The sequence below is a fragment of the Theropithecus gelada genome, chromosome 3, assembly GCF_003255815.1.
Source record: "Theropithecus gelada isolate Dixy chromosome 3, Tgel_1.0, whole genome shotgun sequence".
Taxonomy (NCBI): Eukaryota; Metazoa; Chordata; class Mammalia; order Primates; family Cercopithecidae; genus Theropithecus; species Theropithecus gelada.
Window position 1 is genome coordinate 120,390,117 of NC_037670.1, and position 21,464 is coordinate 120,411,580.

At 36.5% G+C, this 21,464-nt stretch overlaps 1 pseudogene across 1 annotated transcript; it reads right to left on the reverse strand.

Annotated features, from left to right (window-relative positions):
* Positions 1-19,449: 19,449 nt before the first annotated feature.
* On the reverse strand, positions 19,450-20,075 carry LOC112621364 (annotated as a pseudogene). The gene has a single exon (XR_003118712.1). The product of XR_003118712.1 is annotated as a cytochrome c oxidase subunit 4 isoform 1, mitochondrial pseudogene (transcript).
* Positions 20,076-21,464: the final 1,389 nt, after the last annotated feature.

Consider the following 21,464-nt stretch of genomic DNA (forward strand, 5'->3'; position numbering starts at 1 on the left):
CATCTTGCTTAAATATTTAAGAGACAACACCTGCTGTTTGTCCTTTAAAGTGATCTTGCAGTTTATTGAATTAAAAAAAATGTAGGTTAAACTTGTTCCAGTTCCTTATTTAATAGTACTAACAGACAGAACTAATCACCACAGATGAAACAATAAGCACCAGGACGGCATGAACCTTGGAAAACTTTTATACATTGTATTATGAGCAATAAGTCACTCCCAGTAGCAGTCATAATAGTATGTTTATTATAACTGTTATCAGAATCAGATGTGTTAAAAAAAGTATATACAAGTCTTTTCCTGGATAATGTAAAATTTTAGGTTGATATAGAACTTTTTCTAATGCACTAATACAGATATACATATACATGTAATATAATCTTACATAAATGGAATTATAAACTTACTCTCTTTTTTGGTAGTCTTCTAATTTTTTATTTTGCTTGAATCTGTCCTTTCCCTTCCCCCTCCCTCTCAAATAAACTCCCTCCCATGACCTATCGCAACACCCTACATGAACATCATTTTTTTATCATTTCTGTTATTTATATGGAGTAGCTATCTAAAAGTAAAACAATACCTAGGATTTCTGGGTTAAAAATTTAATTAAATAGATGATAGGTTATTGATAAAAAAGCAGATAGATCACTGATTACATTTTGAATGTATTATTTAAAAAATTAAAGATAATTTTTTAAAAATTATAATTTATGGAGCTTTTCCCTACATCTTCATTTGTGACCAGCATCCTAACTCATTTAAATATTTGCCAATCTTATAGGTATAAAGAGATGTCTCATTACTTACATTTGCATTTTCCTTGTTAACAATCAGGGTTTTTTCATGTTTGTTAACCTTCTGTATTTACACTGGCTTTTCTTTGTATTTCCTATTCACATCCTTTGCTCATCCTTTTATTATTTGAGTTGTCTGAGACTCTGTATAATACAGATGATATGCATGTGGAATTGCAGGAGTATCTATAATATATGGTTAATTAAAATTAATCAGGTACAGGATAAATGTACAGTATGATGTATTAATTTTAAAAATCAGATAAACATAAATGTCTCTCTTAATGTGCATTGATGCCTGTATACATTGAGTGAGCAAACAGGGCTGAAGACTATCACAACAGTCTTTTCACACTGGTTACATGCGGGTGTGAAAGTGGAAGAGGAGATGAGAGATATACTCATTCTGCATACATACATTTTTATAGGGTGTCGCTTCAGTTATATCACAAAATGCATTACTATGTCTGTAATTTAAACTATTATAAAATTTAAAAAATAAAGGTAATAATAGAACTGTGATTTAGGTAATACATATTATTGCCCAGAAGATAAACAATGTGCTCTCCATTCCTCTCATACAAATAATCACTGTAATCATTCTAAACACAAATTTAAAAATAGAGAGAGAGAGAGAAAATAACCTTCAACAGTTCTCTTAGAGATTTATGTTAGCTCCTTTATAACACTCTAAATTGTATATTTTTAATGTCAAAACAATTGTTGATGTATTTGTATTTTAATGAATTTTAACAGCTGTGGTATTAAGGTGAAAAAGTCAATCAAATCAAATCTGACACAAACTCAAAACAAAACTGCTCAAAACAGCGTGATTTGTAGATGCCTACAATAGCAACCTGGAAAGGAGCTTTTCTTTCAGACGGAGTCTCGCTCTGTCACCAGGCTGGAGTGCAGTGGCCCGATCTCAGCTCACTGCAACCTCCGCCTCTCGGGTTCAAGCAATTCTCCTGCCTCAGCCTCCCGAGTAGCTGAGTAGCACCACTATGTCCAGCTAATTTTTGTATTTTTAGTAGAGACAGGGTTTCACCATGTTGGCCAGGATGGTCTGGATCTCCTGACCTTGTGATCGGCCCACCTTGGCCTCCCAAAGTGCTGGGATGACAGGTGTGAGCCACTGCTCCCAGCCAGAAAGTAGCTTTAAAGATAGAAAAATATTTTTACTAATTCATGAGAAGGTTTGACTATTGCCTACTAAATGAATATATTCTATGGGACTCAAAGTTTATTTGTATGCTACTTATTTGGGATTAAGGCTGTTTTAGAGTAAACACAATTTTAAAGAAGAAATCTTTTAAAAGAAAAATACATATAAAGTGATAACATACACCAGAAACTTAAAGAAACATTAGAGAATCTAGAAAGTCAATTAGGTTAAGAAAAAACTGAACAACTGCCTGCTGGTCATGAAAAACTATACTTGATAATCTTTTCTTAATGATGAAACATTTTTTCAAAGTTTCTTAAACTGTAAAATTAATCCAGCAAAGCGGTTAGATAGAAATAATCTCACATTGTTAGATATTATAGAATATCTCAGGTAGACATAGTCTCTTGTTGTTGTATTAAATAATGAAAAAATAATATAAGCTTCTAGGCGTCATTTTCTCAACTGAAGAATGCAGTAGTTCTTCTGCCCAAAATATAATTAGCTTTCTAAGTGTAATTTAAATAGCCTTCTTATTTGCTTGAGTTCCTATATAAAAAGGAGATTTTCAACTATGAATCACTGAACATAAGAAAATCAGGCTTCAAATTATAAACTCAATTGTAACATCTTCTTGGTATTATTAATAGGGAGCTTAATTCAACATAAGTTTATTTGAAAACATCTTCAATGGACAAAGAACTAGAGAGAGTGTATGAAATTTAAACAGAGTATGGTGATGTAACTTCCTACCTTATGGTCTAATTTAAGGGAAGTCAGGATATGTCTCCTGCCAAAGCAGTCTGCTTGGGGCCTGGTTTTTGACATCTTTGAGACCCTGCAGTTGTGACAATAAAAGTATTATCTGGCGTATCCTTAACCTAGTAGTTCAAATTTCTGGAAAACATTAATTATCCAACCACTCAGCAGTAAACTGGAGGTAATGAAACTCAAGATGGGTTGATTTTACAATATGAGGGACCACAAAGAATGTGGAGAGACATGTTGATCTGAAGGATTAGCCATGTGTGGGGCAATGTGGCATGCATTCCAGGTGAAAAGGCAATGATTTCCAGTGACCTGACGATTGACCAGGGTGGTATTGCTTGAAATTTTCCTCCCTAGGTTTGAATTGCTGAACATGAGAAAAATCAGGCTTCAAATTATAAAGTCAGACTAGGCTACTAAGTCTTTTAATTCTCTCCTCATAAGCACAATAATAGAATGTCTGTGTTCCTTAGGATTTCACCCACCATCTTCTTACTGTTGCTTTTCTCAAGTAATTTTTGGGCAATGTCTATAGTGTTTTGTCCTGATAGATGACCAAAAGCACCTGTGTGTTGATTTTTAAAAGGGATATTAAAAACACGCAAAATGTAAGTAGATATACCTTAACTTTTTAAAAGTCCAATTCTTCAAACCATGCATGTAAGCATATTTTAAGAATATTTCATAAATTGTATGCATATAATTTTAAAATTTATGTTATAATCTTATAATTTATAATATTGTATAATTTATGTAGTCATATACAATTACATTTTATATATAATTTTATAATAAGCATACAATTTATACATAAATCTTTATAAATAAATATATATGTTATTGCCTATATTTTCAAGAAAAGAACTTTTTTCTTTCTTCTAGTATTTTAAGGGATATGGCATTCTATTCTCATTGAGTCAAAAGTAGAAAATCAGATTACAAGTACTTCATAAAGGAAACATGGAAGATAAAAATGCAAAGGGAATCAATGTCAATAGGTATAAATAGAAGATGAATATATAAAAATCGCTTTTAAGTATGAGTCATTAGATGGTACTGAAATTCCGGTGATCTTATGGTACACACATTAAAGAGACTATCAGATAGCCATTAAAAAGAATGAAGTAGAAATGATAAAGAATAATTCTCAAGATAAGTTGTTAATATAAAAATCAAGGCCGGGCGCGGTGGCTCAAGCCTGTAATCCCAGCACTTTGGGAGGCCGAGGCGGGTGGATCACGAGGTCAGGAGATCGAGACCATCCTGGCTAACATGGTGAAACGCCGTCTCTACTAAAAATACAAAAAACTAGCCGGGCGAGGTGGCTGGCGCCTGTAGTCCCAGCTACTCGGAGGCTGAGGCAGGAGAATGGCGTGAACCCGGGAGGCGGAGCTTGCAGTGAGCCGAGATCGTGCCACCGCACTCCAGCCTGGGTGACACAGGAGACTCCGTCTCAAAAAAAAAAAAAAAAAAAAAAAAATCAAAACATTTGCCACAAATATTTTGTGGACTTTTAAAAAGTTTGGCACCATCTCCTTAAAAATGTAACCCAATTGCTATCTTATTTGCAATATATTTTTAAAATTTCTAACTCTGGCAAGTTTTATATCTTTGTACTTAAAAACAAATATTTATGTGTTTGCACAGAAATAAAAAAGCATTGCTCAGTATAGTCTGCTATGCTAGTATGCTAGCACTGGTAACTTTTAAAAGACTATCAATACATACTGAGAACGTGACACAATGAAATGTTTTTAGAAAGCAAGAAATTGGCACAGAATTTTTCTAGGGAGGAGGATTGAGGGGCTAGTGGTCAGGAATGGAAGGAGATTTACTTGATTACTAAACTGATACTAGTATTTTTTTCTTTAAAAAAAAAAAAAAACACATACCAAAATTATTTCTTCAAAAACAATTTCAGAAAAAATTAAATTACGATACTATTATGTTTATATTTGTTCATTTATCTATATGTACGAGTTTTTTTAAAGATAATGTCAAAAGTTAAGAAGTCATGTTACTATAATATTTAAAGAATACCATGGTTATTATAGCACTGGAGCGTTGTCAGTTCATAAATATTCTCATTGGGCAGTCACTCTGTGGTAGAGCGAGAGTTTGTAAAATAAAGAGAAGATTCTACTTTTTCTGCGTGTTTACCAATCATCATTACTATCTGTCTTTTTAGTTACAGCCTTTCTCATGGACGTAAAATGTATCTCATAGTGGTTTTTATATGCATTTCCCTAATGAATATTGATGTCAAGCAGTTTTCATGTGCTTATCGGCAATTTATACATCTTTGGACAAATGTTTATTCAGATCCTTTCATAAAATGGTGCAGCCTTTTAGAAAACAATCTGGCATTTCTTCAAAAAGTTAAACAATGAGTTGCCTTATGATCTAGCGTTTCCACTCCTAGGCTTCCAGATATGAAAAACGTGAACTGCAGCATTATTCCTAATAGCCTAAAAGTGGAAGCAACCCAAATGTCCATCAACTGATGAACGTATAAATAAAATATGTTGTAGCCATGCAACTGAAAGTATTTGACTATAAAAAGGAATGAATTACTGATACATGCAATGGATATAGATGAACCTTGGAAACATTATGCCACATGAAAGAAGCCAGTCACAAAAGCCTACACATTGTAGGATTCCACTTATATGAAAGGTTCAGATCCTTAGAGACTCAAATCCATAGAGACTGAAAGTGATTGTCTAGGACTGGGAGACTGGAGGGAAATGGGGAGTGACTGCTAAAGGGTACAAGGTCTCTTTTAGGGGTGATGAAATTGTCCTAAAACTAGGATGATGGTTGTGCAACTCTAAATATACTAAGTGTCATTGAATTGTACATTGTAAGTGGATGGATAGTACGTGAATTATATTTCAATAAAGCTGTTGTTTAAAAAAGAGAAGATACAGTTAAATGTCTTTAAAAATCATACACAGTACTTATTTCAAAAGCACTTACGTTTCTTTTGTTATGAAAGACTGCCGTAGACACTTGGCAAACAAGCAAAGAACCAGGGTCAGGTATGAATCTTAATGTTCCTTCATACATTGATTGATATTTTTATTCTACAAACATTTCTTAGGCCCTTACCATAGAACAATGACTACAAAGCAAAACTAGACATATAAAGCTGGAAGACGAAGTTCCTATAGAGTGAGAGAGAGAGAGAGAAACAGAAGATGAGTGCTTAGTTAGTGGCACTAAATTCCATAAATTTATCTCCAGATGTGGGGATAGTGGTGGGGGTGGAAGGATTAAACCAGAAAAGATGACACCCAAATTAGCCCTTGATGGTTTTATAGGAAGCTAGCCAAGTAGAAGGTTACAGCATACTTCTGAGAATTGCCTTTCCTTCCCCACACCCTTCTCCAGGGACTTACCCTTGACAGGCATATTGTTATTATTAGATTCTCTCTGCTGGCCACAATTGACTAGACTATAAATAAAACCCTGACCCAAACTGCTCCAGATGTTCTCTTCTAGGAGTTAGAAATTTGGACTTAATCAGTCTAGGTGGGTGTAACTTGAACTAGGGGATGTAAATTCAAGAATTACGGGTCTGCCATCATTTGCAGAGACCTCAAAAACCAGGCTTGGGAAGACGGATGAAAGAAACTGGTACCCAGAGAGATGAAGAGGCAAGAAATGAAAAGCAAGTACTTAATACAGGGTTACTTATGGCTTTCTCATTTTGGCTTTTAGGTCTAGTGGCTCCTAAATTTTGTAAGATATTCCAGTATCCCTCTAATAAAATTATTCTTTTGCTTAAGTGGAAAAAGCATAACGTAAAAAGAAGGGATAGAAAGGGTGAAAGGGAGGCAGGAATATAGTCCAGTCAGAGGAGTTGGGGCATGGAAAAGAGCACAGAAGTGTGAGACTTGGTAAGTGCTCTATTTATTTTAATATAGTGTTGTGCTTTTTGATATTATATTAATTTGCTACAGTATTGAAGTCCTACATGTAATCATTCATTATCAAACAATATATTTTTGTTAGAGAAAGTCTGATAAAATCTCGTTTCCTAATAAATTATTTACCATACTGCAAACTTCCAAACATCAATGAGTATAAGAAATCAATGGGTATAACTTTTTTTTTTTTTCTCCAAGATGGAGTCTTGCTCTGTCTCCCAGGCTGGAATGCAGTGGCACAATCCTGGCTCACTGCAACCTCTGCCTCCCGGGTTCAAGCAATTCTCCTCTCTCAGCCTCCTGAGTAGCTGGGATTACAGGCATGTGCACACACATTGAGCTAATTTTTGTATTTTTAGTAGAGACTGGGTTTCACCAAGTTGGCCAGGCTGGTCTCAAACTCCTTACCTCGTGATATGCCTGCCTTGGCCTCCCAAAGTGCTGGGATTGCAGGCTTGAGCCATCGCACCGGGTCAGTTATTCTTACTTCCAATTCTTCTCTGAAAATACAAGTAGTTTTTGGAATAATAGTGGATACTGTCCAGTTTTTTCTGGAATATTTATAGCACAATCTACATACTTATAATTAGAAGATAATCAACAGAATAATTTTATCCTCTGGGTCAAAAATGTAAGTAAAAAACTTTTTAAAGTTTTTATTTTTTAGGGATAGGGTCTCTGTCTGTCACCCAGGCTGGAGTGCAGTGGAGCCATCATAATTCGTTGTAACCTTGAACTCCTGAGTTCAAGCAATCCTCCTGCCTCAGCCTCCCAGGTAGCTAGGACTACAGGTGGGTGCCAACACACCTGGCTATTTATTTTCTTTTTATGTAGACATGAGGTCTTGGTATGTTGCCTAGACTGGTCTCTTAACTCTTGGCCCCAAGTGATCCTCCTGCCTTCGTCTCCCAAATTGCTGGGATTATAGCATAAGCCTTTGCACCTAGCCTAAAAGACATTTAAATTCGAGATTTGGGATTTTTTTTTCCCAATGTCTAGAGCAAAAGGTAAAATTACTTCATATTCAACTCATATATATGTAAGAAATGTAAAAGGATGCACAAGTGAGAACTGATAAAGAAACAGTCGGATTAAAATACTGGAATAGAACAAAGATTTTTTTTTTACATGGGAATATAGAGAAGTCATATTTTCAGACCCTCAATTAGGTAATTTTAATGAAAAAAATATAAATATCACTAATAACTTCCTTACAGTTTGTTTGTCATTTTCTGAAGACTTTTACCAAGAATGAAAATCTTCCAGTTTGTTTTGTTCATCTGACACTTTGTCTAACACCTCTTTGCCTGGATTCATCCATATGCATTTCATTATCCAACAAACTCTTCCTATTACTGTTTAAAATTTAGTAAAAGACATGATTGTTTCTGTATTACATTGGAATGTAGATCCTCAAAACCTTTGCTATAAAGTAGCCTTAAGTCAGCATGTACAATGTCATTATAGCTAGTGTCATTTCCACAGCTAGCAAACTGCAGCAAAAAAAAAAAAAAAAGAAGAAGATGGCATTTACATTCTTAAGCCAAGTCATCTATGCTTTACATATGTAATTCACACATGATTTTGAGTAACGTGTTAGAAGAGGGGCTCAATGTGTCAACCAAGTTATGTTTCCAAATAGGAACACTTCATACATTTGAACTAGGCTGGTGGATGCTGATAGTTTGTTTTTAATTTTCTTGCTTCAAATAGCTGATTTTTTTTAACATTATAGCTCTAATTTATAAAAATGCTAATGTCAGTTTATTCTTCTATAAGTAACTGTATTTAAGAATTACTTATTCAGTATATCAGCTTGATTCTTTGTGTCTGACATGTATAAATGTTCTTGGGAGGATGGTCGTGGAGCTCTTTACATAAAAATATATCAAGCTCAATGTCATTTACATAAACACTGTAAATTTCAAGTATCAATGGAAAATACAATAAAAAGTAAAGTCACATGCCACATAAACCAATTTCCTTTAATTATTTCCCGACTATATACCCCGTATCTTCTCTTTCCTCACTATACTCTGTCTCTCTAGTTGGATTCTATGTCTTCTTCATCATTTGGTCTCCAGAGTTTGGCACAGTGCCTAGATAGGCACTCATGAGTGTTTATTCACTCCATTCCATTAATAGCAACTTATTAAGTCCCATCTATTGTCAGATCCTGCTTAAGGTAACGGATTATAGCAGTGCACCAAAAAGTCACAGACTCCTACCTCCATGAGGTTCACATTCTAGAATGGTGCAAACTATAACAAAAAAGTAAAAATAGATGATATAGTACGCTAGACGTTAGTAAATGCGGTAGGGAAAATATGGATCTCTGAAAGAGAATAGTAAATGATAGAGTAGAAAGAGTTACAAATTGTAAAAGGGGTAGTTATGTTAGTTCTCCCTGAGATTATATTGGGTAAAGACCTGGAGAAGAGAGATGGTCAGCCTTGTGGATATATGGGGGACAAGCATTTCACGAAAGGAGCATGTGCAAAGACCCTGAAGCAGAAGGTTGCTTAATGTTCAACAAAAGCAAGGACGCCAGCATGGCTGCACTGCAGTGAGCAAAGTGGGAAACAATAGGAAATGAAGTTAGGAAGTTAACAGGGAGTCAGATCCTGTGTGTTAACATCTAGGCCATCCTAAACACTTTAGCTTTTAAAATAAGTAAGTTGAGAAAACATTGAAGGGTTAAAGAAAAGGCATGATATAATGTGATTTGTGTATTTTACACGATTACTCTGGTTCCTGCATTGAGACTCAAAGGAAAAACCATTGAAGGAGAGAGACCGGGGCTATGTAAAGGGAACAGAGACACCTGAACCACAAGAAAGTGAAGAAACAAATATAAAATAGAATCGAGGGATAGAGGAGAGCTGCCTGCAAAAACCTAGCAGAGTGCAAACCATCTACTGAGCTCTCAGTATATCATAGAGGAAGGGGTCACACACAGTGGTGCTTGTTTGTTTGGCCTCCCACAGATATGTGGATGTTAAAGGGAGTAATCACTTTCTTAGATAATAGTGGATAGTCTTCTTTGTCACTCCTGTAGTGTAGCCTTTTAAAGGCTAGTTGTAATGAAACATCTGAAGTCATATCAATAAACATTTTGTATTTTGTTACACTGAAGTCCGTTGTTCTATCTTGTTCATTCGTTGGATTTTTTACTCATGCGTGACTTGATAGCAGCATGTTTCAGTCATTTGGAAAATACTTGCTCACTGAGTTCTGCAAATATACAGTATGTTTTAAAAATCACTTTCATTTATATCACCCTTAATTTCTTCAGGGAAAAGAAAAAAAAAAAAAAAAAGCCTTTAACTATTAGGGAGCCCTCTGTGGCAGACAAAAGTTGTCCACAATTCTAATTTTCATTTGAAAGCAAGAAATTTATCACTGGCAATAAGTCACGACAGTTGCTTTTCTTGAAATGAAAGACTCACTTTCTTCATTTGTGAGAAAATGTCTGCCAAATACCCAGTTGTGAATAACAATAATTTGTCGGTTGTTCTTTCAAATAAAAACTGTGTTCCATGAAATGGCACATGTGTTTTTTCCAGAGACAGCTCTTGAATTTTAGTATCCAGCAAAAATACTTTGTGTCTCAAAGAATAGTAAAAAGACATATATCCAAGGGTTGAGATTTAGTATTAATAGTTTTATGGCTTCTAATAGGATGTTCTTAAGTGAAACTGGCTTTTAAAATTTAAGTGAATATGCTTTTTGGAGATTTCAACTACAGTTTGGTGCCAGTGCCTTAACTTTGTTAAGACACAATTTTATCCTCGAATGCTTTTTTGCCTTTGAAGCTAATGTCAACATAGTAAAGCAAGCAAACAACATGTAAATATTAGCATGAAAATAGTTGTGATCTCAAGATCCCCTGCAAAGGTCATGGGAACTCTCAAGGGACTGTGGATTCAATTTTGAGAATCACAGGCCCAGGAGACTGGGAGAGGTACTGGACAGAGGAAATATAGCATGATCATTCAGGTCCTTGATCATGAACATAAAATGAAAACTGGCAGGATGGTTGTGTGTTTTTCTCTAGATTTGTTCAACCATATGGATATTGTCTAGGATTAGACAAAGGATTGAACTAAACCAATTAAACGAGGATTATAGTTTGATTCAGCAAATCTACAGAAAAGAGAAGGTCAAGAGAGTTGAGTGTACATGCCAAAGAGTGGTAAGGATTGACTCTAAAATTTAAGCTGGATAAGGAGGAAGTAAAGACTTGATGGAGTAAGTGACAATAAAAGGATGGTAGAATTAATGAACTGTACGTCAAAGGATTGCTTTATTTGATTCCAGCTGATTCAGAGCTAGAAAGTTGGGAGGTGACAGCTGGCAAATGAAATATTTGAAAATGAGATTAAAGAGGTTTGCAATCATAGAGAAGATCTAAGGTATAATCAAAGGACTGAGCAACTTTGGTAGGGTCAAGAGTAGAGTTGTTGGAGGAGAGGAGATCAGGAACTGAAACACCATCTACCCACTAATATTTCAGAGCAAATAAGAGTATAGACTTTTGAGCCTTAATGCTTTGACTCACATCAAGTAGTCTTCTTAGCTGAATGGCTGTGGACAATTTGTTTGATTGTTCTGTGCCTCAGTTCTCCATCTATAAAATGGGAATTATAGTATCAAATGATGATTATAATATCTAATTAATGGGCTTGTTATGGAAGGTAAATGAGTTAATATATGTAGGGTACTTAAAACAGCGCCTGGCATAAATTGATACACATTTCATCTGTGGTAATTGCCACTAAAGCTATTGAAATCACCCAGAATTTGGGTAGAAGTAATAATGTTGGGGAGAGCTTCAATAAAGCATGAGCTAAAATCTTCATAAATGAAAGGCCTATTTCCTAGGGGCTGCAAAAAGGATGGGAAATAGATCCTTCAAAGTGATGACGTGAGATTCAAAGCTGGGCATGGTAGGAAGAAGGAAGGTAACTTGGTCTGGAAGTGACAATGAAGACCGGTATGAATCAGTAAGAGCTCAGCAACATGAGAAGTACTTGTGAGCACTGAGCACTTAAATATCAGTGATTAACAATCAAAAAGTGCCATTAGTACATTGAGGAAGATCTGGAGGATTAAGCCTGGTCCTCTTGTCCTCAAGGGACACCATCAAGGGAGGGCCAGGTTTAATCCTCCAAATCTCCCTCACTGTACTAATAGCACTTTTTAATGTTACTCCCTGATACACAAAACTTTAAAGCCAAACTTTACTCCTTCCTCCATGTACGCATGCCACCATGTTCTCTTGAGTTTATCTTTGCACAATCTTTCATTTCTTTTAATTCTCTCCCATTGTTTTAATTCTCACTGCCACCAGCCAGGCCTGAACCTTCACTACTGCATACCTGGCTGTGTGTTATCGTCAAGGCTGTTGGCTTTAACTCTAGTCTATCACATGTCTATCCTATGCATTTTGTCCTAATGCAGATCTTTATCTGATTTACTTTTTTCTCATACTTAAAAGGATAATAAAAATTAATGCCTTGTTATCATTTGCAGAAGAAAGCTAACTTATTTGGCTTGGTATTCAAATTATTTCTTCTAGCCATTAGCCTTAATACCCTCCAAGCTTTTCTTTCCATTCTACATTATAGAGCATTCTCAGTTCTAAACATCTCTTTCCTCACCTTCCCACACACAAAAAAAAGTGTGATCTTTGTTCTCTCCCTTTTCACCCTCCCATTGCCTTCTGAGGGTTTTATCTTTGCCAGCTGTGTTTTCAATCTTTTGGGATTTAAATTTTGGAGAATTAAAACAGAAAAGAAGTGGGGGGTCTTAACAGGGGTGAGCCAGGGGTTTGCTTTTGAAGGGTGAGCAAGTTTTTGTAAGAAAGCATTCAAAGACTCAGCATGAGAGAAAATCCACCACTTTGAATCCAACAGGACACTCCTTTCTTTGGAGGGCTGTTTCTCTGCCTTACTAAAGCCATATGACAATTGGTTAGGAATGAAATTAATATGTTTAGATGATAACCATGTAATTAACATCTCTATGGTAAGACTGAAAGGAGTAGTAAAGCAGTATCCCGCCCCCATCCCCCAGCCCACACCGCCATACCCTGCCATGGAGGGAGAGCTGCATGGGTTGGTTAATAAGAATAGGTGAACCAGATTTGTTCAAGAATGAGTTTGTGTCAGCCTTGGTCCTCCATAAAACCCCCATGAACTTTCTGAACTGTTGAAGCTAATAAGCGTTAAGGAAGAGAGAATGGCTATCACGATGCTGCTCCATAATCAAGTGCTGAATGCTGGAGCTAAGGCCTGCCACGCTGGTAGCTTTGGTAGTTGAAAGTAATATCATATGCTTACCCTTTTCAATTATAGTCCAGCCGTCAAGGTGCTGGTGACCGGAATTACATTTTTCCATTAGTGGTCAGGAGAATCTTTCTCCCTCCCACTACCACCACATCAAACAAGGCAAGAGCTTAGTAGGAGGCTGTGCCCATTCATCAGGTTCCAGTGTGGCAGACAGGTCAGCAAGTGGGCACCTCTTAGGAATTATGCAGTCACCTGATGGTATTTTAGAAACAATAGTTAGTGTGGGCCATACCTAACATTTATTGCTAGACAGCTGAAAGATTTGAGTGAGATTAGCATTTCTTTATTTGTGACACTGGGGAATATATAATGGCAGTCTGCCTTCAAGAGGGGAAGAACTCAGATTATACACTGTATTTCTTATCCTGCTAAGGACACAGACATTGAAGAAAAACTCTAACATTGATGCATTTATCCCACAGGAAGCCCCACATTTCTTTGCTCTTAGATTTCTAAGAAGAAAACTTTGGAGACCAAGTAAATAGCTTCAAAGGCATACCAGTAAATATGGAAGAAAGGAATGAGATAGACCAAATTAGAAAGAGTCACTAGATGGCACAATTAAAGATTGAGTCCTCTCATGATGATTCACGAAATGGGGGAATATGTGACCGGGACAATATTTATTTGTGTGTATATAGTCTCCATATTCTACATACTTCTGCACAAATAAGATTGTAATATTTGTTTATGATGATTCTACTATGCCTTCTCTCTCTCCCCTAAAGCTTGGCAAACCATTTCCAGGATGTTTTGCAATTCAGAATTTGAAGAATAGTAGGCATAGATGAAAGGTCAGAGCAAGTGGGAAAGAATTTAGCATAAAATTGAGGGGGAGAAGGGTGAAGAAGCCTTGCTGTATGTATAAAGCTGATCTTTCCTTTAATCTTTCTCAAGAAGATTGAATTTGATATTGGAGTTGTGTGTTGTTTTTTCTTTTTTTTTATTCCCTCCAATTTCTGTATATTTTGAGGCAGAGTCTCACTCTCTTGCCCAGACTGGAGTGCGATCTCAGCTCACTGAAGCCTCCACCCCCCTGGGTTCAAGTGATTCTCCCACCTCAGACTCCCAAGTAGGTGGGATGACAGGTACCTGTTATAATACTCAGTTAATTTTTGTATTTTTGTAGAGATGGGGTTTCACCATCTTGGTCAGGCTGGTCTTGAACTCCTGACCTCAGGTGATCTGCCCTCCTCGGCCTCCCAAAGCGCTGGGATTACAGGTGTGAGCCACCACACCCAGCCTCTGGATTCTTTTTACATGCTAGTTCACAGATAGACTAGATTGTGTAAGCCCTTCTTTCATTGGGGCTTTTCATTTACAGTCTTACATGTGGCTCACACTGTAAACAAAACATAACAAAAACTCCTTTGCCAAAGTCTGAATGCATTATAACCAAGCACACTATAAACATGCTTCCCAAACTGAACTGTAAACCAAAAATTAAATTCTATGCTTCCCCACCCTCCGAACAACTGAATTAAACTTTTCTCACAGGCAAGGGCATTTCAAAGTTGACCTGAAACATGAGTTCAGACCATGATGGGAATGCATGGTTGGACATACCCCATGATACCCTCCTTCCTTTGGAATTCAGGCAAAATTGACCAGCATTAACATTAAAATGAGACCTTAAGATAATCTATTCTTTCCCACTACCTGGAGGTTTCATCTGCATAATAAAACTCTTGGTCTCCACAACCCCTTATCTTAACCCAGACACTCCCTTCTATTGATTCCAGGTCTTTAGATAAAGTCTTTCAACCAATTTCCAACCAGAAGCCCCCAGTTTGAGTTGTCCCACCTTTCTGGACCACACCAACATAGTCTAACATGTATTGATTGATGTCTTATGTCTCCCTAAAAAGTATAAAACCAAGCTGTAGTGTGACCACCTTGAGCACATGGTTTTAGGACTTCCTGAGGATGTGTCACGGGCATGTCCTTAACCTTTGCAAAATAAACTTTTAAATTAATTGAGTCCTGTCTTAGATACTTTTTGGTTTACAGAAGCAAGGGGCCGTGGGGCACCTGAGTAAAGATCTCAGTGGCACAGCAAGATCTTTAAATATTCCAAGAAAGTATGCTGATATTTGTTGCATACCATGTGAACTATAATTTGTTTGGACTTAAACTACTTAATAAATTAATCTCTCAAGTATTTCCTTTGGCGTAAGACTGATGTAAAAATTTACTGACACACCAATTGGGTCATGAAGCAGAAAGTTCTAGAAACACTATAGCTTTCCAAATTCCATACCTTTTCTCCTTGCTTTCATTTCACCTACAATAATTTATTCCACCATCTTTATTTGAAAAATTACATTCTACTAATTTCCCTATTCAATTTCAAATGCTACCTTCTCCAAGAGGGCTTCCTATTAACTAGAAGATATTTCTGCCACCAGAATATTTTTGATTTATTATAACACTTGTAACATTCTATACTATCGTCTTCTCTCCTAATACACTGTGAAACCCCCAAGAGCAGAAACCATGTCTCAATTGTAGATTGAGATTCTTTCTCACAAATGAGGACAGTGAAACAGAGAAAAAATAGTTGATTAATTAAAAGGCAGCACAATAACTTAGTAACAGACTTAGAACCAAATCTTATATCTCCTGACTCTTGGTAGCATATATTTCTACAGAGAATTTCAAATAATAGATGCCTAAAAATATTTGATGAATATATTATCAAACAAATAATAGAATTAAACTGATTTTTCAAATAATAAATTTTCAAGATACAATCTAAGAAAAAATTAGATCTAATGTACCATTTATATTACTTTGAGATTAACATTAAGATAATTAAATAATTTTTATTCACATTTATTGCTGAGTGAAAAATCTGGGTTTTAAGAATTTCTCATACATTTCTAACTTAATAGGGTCAGATGCACAAGTATAAATATTCAGTTTATTACATTCATTTGAAAAATATATATTTATGGAACATGTAATGGTGTAAAGTTTTGCAGCCACATGTAAATCAGCAATTTTACACTGTAGTTAAATGTTAATGCCAGCTATGTGATTTTTTTTCCATATGTAATTTTAGCTTATAGTAAACAAGTTTAGAAATTTTTGTAAAATAATAAAGCTGTTTCTTTTTATTATCTACTATTATTTTTTCATAATACTCACATTTGTCTTTGCTTCCCTTGGAAAATAATATTTTGAATGTTGTTTGATAAATCATAATTTAAAGCAACACCATTTTTATTAGACTTGTATAAAGTTTAACACTAATTTTCAACACATGTTATGATTCAAATGACATATTTATTTATTTTTTTATTTCAATACTATATCTACCCTATACACTGTGGACAACTTTTCTTAAGCAACTCATTGTTTTTTTCCTTTTCTAGATTAAAATGGGCCCTAAAGTTACCAAACCCCATCATAAGCTCTGAGACTGTTTATATATAAATTGAATGTACATCTGAATTCTCTCTATCACACATACATGCAATGTAGTAAATTCCTAGAATTTCATGTTGCCTCCACATCAATTTTGAATATAAGTTTAACTTTCTCATACCAAAAGCCTGGCTTGACAGTTTCCAGTTCTACACCTCTTTCCAGTTCCTCAGTGTAGTGACCCATATATCTGCCTTATACAACTGTCTCCTAGTAATCACCTCTCTACAGAGCTAGATACAACCTACTTGACTTGCCCCACAGACCCCCATACCCTGCAAGAAGTTTGCAGATGTGCTGCAGTGACCCCCTCTCAGTGACAGCATGACTCTGTGGAATTCATGCCTGCTTACTCCAAACCCAAGGGAAACCTGCTTGAGTAATATCCTGGGCCCCAACAAAGGCTTCAGCCCATTATCCCTCTTTTTCTCTCTTTCTGTCTACCCTGCTGGTTGAGTATGCTGTCTCCTACAGCTCCCCTCTTCCCCTTGGTCCTGTGATGCTGCTCTCTTCATTCTGAGATCTGTAAATAATCAACTGATTCAGTTATTTTAAGTGTTTTGTTGTGTTGCCTCCTCTGTGCCTCACCTGACCAACACACTTAAACGTAACATCTTTCCCACTCACGGCTCTCCAAGAGAGCGGCAATCTTAGTAGGAATAAATGAGACACAGGTAAGACACAAGCCATGAGAGCATCTGCCACTACAAAGAAGTTTCCTGTGAACAGGACACCTGGTTACAAGTTGGACATATAGCTATCAGGCTGTCCACCAGGATCCAGAAGTATCCCGTGAAATTCATACTATAAACAACCATGACCAGATTCCCTGGAGCCCCATCTGGGCACGGCTAGATTTTATAGCCACTTTCCTGAGAGAGACCTCAAAGCCAACTTAGAAAAACCAAAACAACATATACATACATATTACAGTATATGCAGATATCTCTAGTCATGGAGCTATAAGTTTTATCAAACCATTTTTTAACACTTTTAATAAGTTATTTCTTATGTTTCCACAATGCTATAGTGAACACTGCTCATTCCACAGCAGTATTCACTATAAAAAACTGTTCACTCAAAAAAGTTTGAGTTTTCAAACAGATTGCTTCAAAATGATTTACTGCCTATTTAAAATTATTGTATCAACTGTTCATAGTAAAATATAATATAGATCCTTTTAAAACACTATTTAGATTTGCTTTGTTCTTGATTTCACATATGTTAAAGTTATTGCATGTATCTGTTTTTTTTTTTCCCTACCCAATGACTTTTCAGATATTAAGGAGTCACATTAAAGGATCACATTTTTACAGAAGAGCCAATTACATGCGTTAGGTATTCAAAGTAAGATTGGTTTCTCTCCTACACCAAATAAATGTCATAAAAGTTTCAGTAAGAATTTGTTAATATTATATCAAATTGTAAACAGATCAGCTGGTGACCTGATTTTATTTTAAGCTTTGCATTTCATTGCATTTCACAATTTACCTGCTGGTTAACACTAGCACAGAAAGGTGTAGGAATTCAAATAACAAATGCCACACATATCTCAGCCTTTTGGTTTCTGTTTGGATGACATAGGTGTTTTAGACTTTCAGGCAACCAAATTATTTGCTTTAATGATGAGGGATTGAAACTATTTTTGCAATGTAGCAAAGATTTCACTCTTTGAGCCACAGTTGTGCTTAACACAAAATACACTAGTCATCATCTCTCTTACTCCTAAAAGGTTCTTCAAAATGTTTGTTTTAGGTAGAGAAATCTTCTTAAATATTTCTGAAATGAACCATTTAAACAAAGAGTATAAACAATATAGTTTGCAATGGATATTACAAACACACAATTGTCATTACAACAGGCAAACAAGCACAAAGTAAAGGCAGACCAAAAAAAAATGTTTTTAACTCGACACCAAAGCTGAGAAGCAAACTATCAGGAGATAAAAAGCAATTAAGATAAAAAGATCAAAATGGCTTATTCGAGTAGATTTCTAAAAGCCTTTCTCTATTATACGCACTTCATAACCTTGAGCAGGACTAAATAGATTTAATCCCTTGTGTGAATCTTATTTATCTGAGAATGCTTTATGATTGAAAATCTCAGTATCTTTTAAGATCAGCTACATACTTTTAGAATATTTGCCTTTGATAAAAGTAAAACAACCTCTTTGATTGCCTAGCTTTCATTAAGTAGTTCTAGTCTACTCTAGTGATTATTTTAAAGCTTTTACAGGTTTATTTTTAAAAAGCACTCCCTTCGTTTTAGCTGATTTGAACTAAACTCTGCCATTCTGCAGCTGATTTGCTAAATAACCTTGGGGAAGTCACGTAACACTTCTGTGACTCCATTTCTTTCAGCTATTTAAAGAGGGAGAAATGACCCACACAACTTGGAGAGGATACACAGGCTCTATAAAATATTAAGATTTACATGATGGAAGACATTTAATACATATGCACCTTTTGTAAAACAAAGGTATAATCTTACTTAGTATCTTACTGATCAGTATGCTTAAGAAGAGCTAGCTTTCGACTTACAGTGCAAAGGGCTCATCTGCTAAATAGTGACCAAAAAAAAAAAAAAAACAAACAAACAAATAAATGAATAAATAAGATTGGGATAAGTATTACACTAATAGAGAAACCATAGAACTCGGTTGGGGGAAAATTAGCAAGCTAGAGCAACTCAACCATTCCAGAAAAATGATAAGAAACAGAACTCATCCCATACCTCCTAATGTTTTTAGGGTAGAAATGTATGAGACTAAACAAATATTACCGGACATAAGAAGTACAAGGTTATAACTATTTTCACTCAAATAGTATAAGTGGTGAGTTTCAGGTGATCCTTGTATTGGGATGAATTTGTGATGTTCTGTAAACATACTGCAAATAAAACATGATGAGTTAAGACAAATAACGGGATTATGGATGAAGAGCCTCAAATCTGATTTCAATCATCCACTTACTAGGTTTTTTTTTTTTTTTTTTTTTTTTTTTTTTTTCCAGGTAAGCTGGTCTTTTATTAGCAGTCCTACTGTTTGGCATAACAGGTTTCCAGTAAATAGGCATGGAGTTGCATGGAGGTGACAGAGGCAGGCGCAGGCACGGGGCAGCATCTCTCACTTCTTCCACTCGTTCTTTTCGTAGTCCCACTTGGAGGCTAAGCGCTGGATGGGGTTCACCTTCACGTCCAGCATCCTCTTGGTCTGCACGGCCACCCACTCTTTGTCGAAGGTTTCCGGGAGGGGGCCGTACACATAGCTCTTCTGCCACATGATAATGAGTGCGGTGAAGCAGATGAAGAGCGTGGCACTACCCACAACCGTCTTCCACTCATTCGAGCCCCTGTTCATCTCAGCAAAGCTCTCCCTGAACTTAAGGCGGTACAACTCGACTTTCTCATCCGTGGAGAGGCTGCTCCAGGACGCCTTCTCCTTCTCCTTCAAGGCCTTCTAGCTGGCAGACAGTTGCTTGACATGGGCCACATCCGGCAAGGCATAGTCACGCCGATCCACGTAAGTTGGGAGCGAAAAGTCTTTGCTCTTCACGACACTTTCATGTGCTCGTACACACACAGAGGTGGAAATTGCTCACTTGCCAACTAGGCTTAATACCCTGGTAGCCAACATTCTGCCGCCGCTGCCTGCCGCGACCGCCCTCTACGCCCGGTGTCCCGCGACTGCACTTACTAGCTTTTTAATCTTGGGCAGGTTTTTAAATAATTCTATGCATCAATTTTTACATTTCTAAAAAATATTAGGGTGGTAAGAATACTGAAAATGAAATCCACCATCTTAACAATTTTTTGTTTATTTTATTTTTTTGAGATAGAGTCTCACTCTGTTACCCAGGCTGGATGGAGTGCAGTGGTGCGATCTCAGCTCATTGCAACCTTCACCTCCCCAGTTCAAGCAGTTCTCCTGACTTAGTCTCCCGAGTAGCTGGGATTACAGGCATCCGCCATCATGCCTGGCTAAATTTTGTATTTTTATAGAGACGAGATTTCAGCATGTTGGCCAGGCTGGTCTTGAACTCCTGACCTTAATGACCTGCCTGCTTCGGCCTCCCAAAGGGCTGGGATTACAGGCGTCAGCCATCGCACCTGGCTTCATCTTAACAAATTTTTAAGTGTAATATTGAGGGTCAGAATATGATACCCCAAAGTATGGTGCCTTTGTGTGTTTAGTACTTTGAACTGAAGGATACTGGAACACCTCAGAAGCAATCTATCTCTCATTTTTTCCTGCCGTCCTGTCTCCCACTCCTTCTTTCAGAAGCGAGTCTTGGAAGTCAGAATGTAACTTCCCCAAAGCAGGTCTTAGAAATGAGAACCCCTCTTTTGCAAAGCAAGCCATAAAACCTAGACAGGTCACTGTCCCCCTTCTCTCTTCTCCTTTGAAAATGCTCATTCCAGACGGGTCCTGTCCCCTACCCTGGAGGAAGGAATGCTACACAGAGAGGCCAAGAATAATCTGAACGGACAGTCCTTGTTAGGTTTCCCTCCTCAGTCTATCACCTTTAGATCATGCCCTTTTGTCCAATCACATTTCCTCATAACTCTCCATTCTTCATCAAATCTAAGTATAAAAATGGACATTTTTTTTCTGGGTCTTTGGGTCTTCATTTTTGAAGGCTCCTGTGTCATGTTAAACTTTGATTAAGTAATTGGTTTCTTGTTAACCCATCTTTGTTATAGGAGTGTGGCCACTACCCTTATGATGAGTGAAGAAAGGTATCACAACTTTCCACCCTTACAAGACAATACACATTATTGTTGACTATAGGTAAAATGTTGTACTGCATTTCCCTGGAGCTTATTAATCTTTCTTGACCCAAAAGTTATGCCTGTTGACTAGTAATTCCCTATTTTCCTTTCCTCCCAGCTCCTGGGAGACACCATTCCATTGTTTGATTATAAGAATTTGTCTGTTTCAGATACCTCATATAATTGGAATCATGCATCATTTTGTCTTCTGTTACTGGATTATTTCATTTAGTGTGATGTCCTCAACAATACC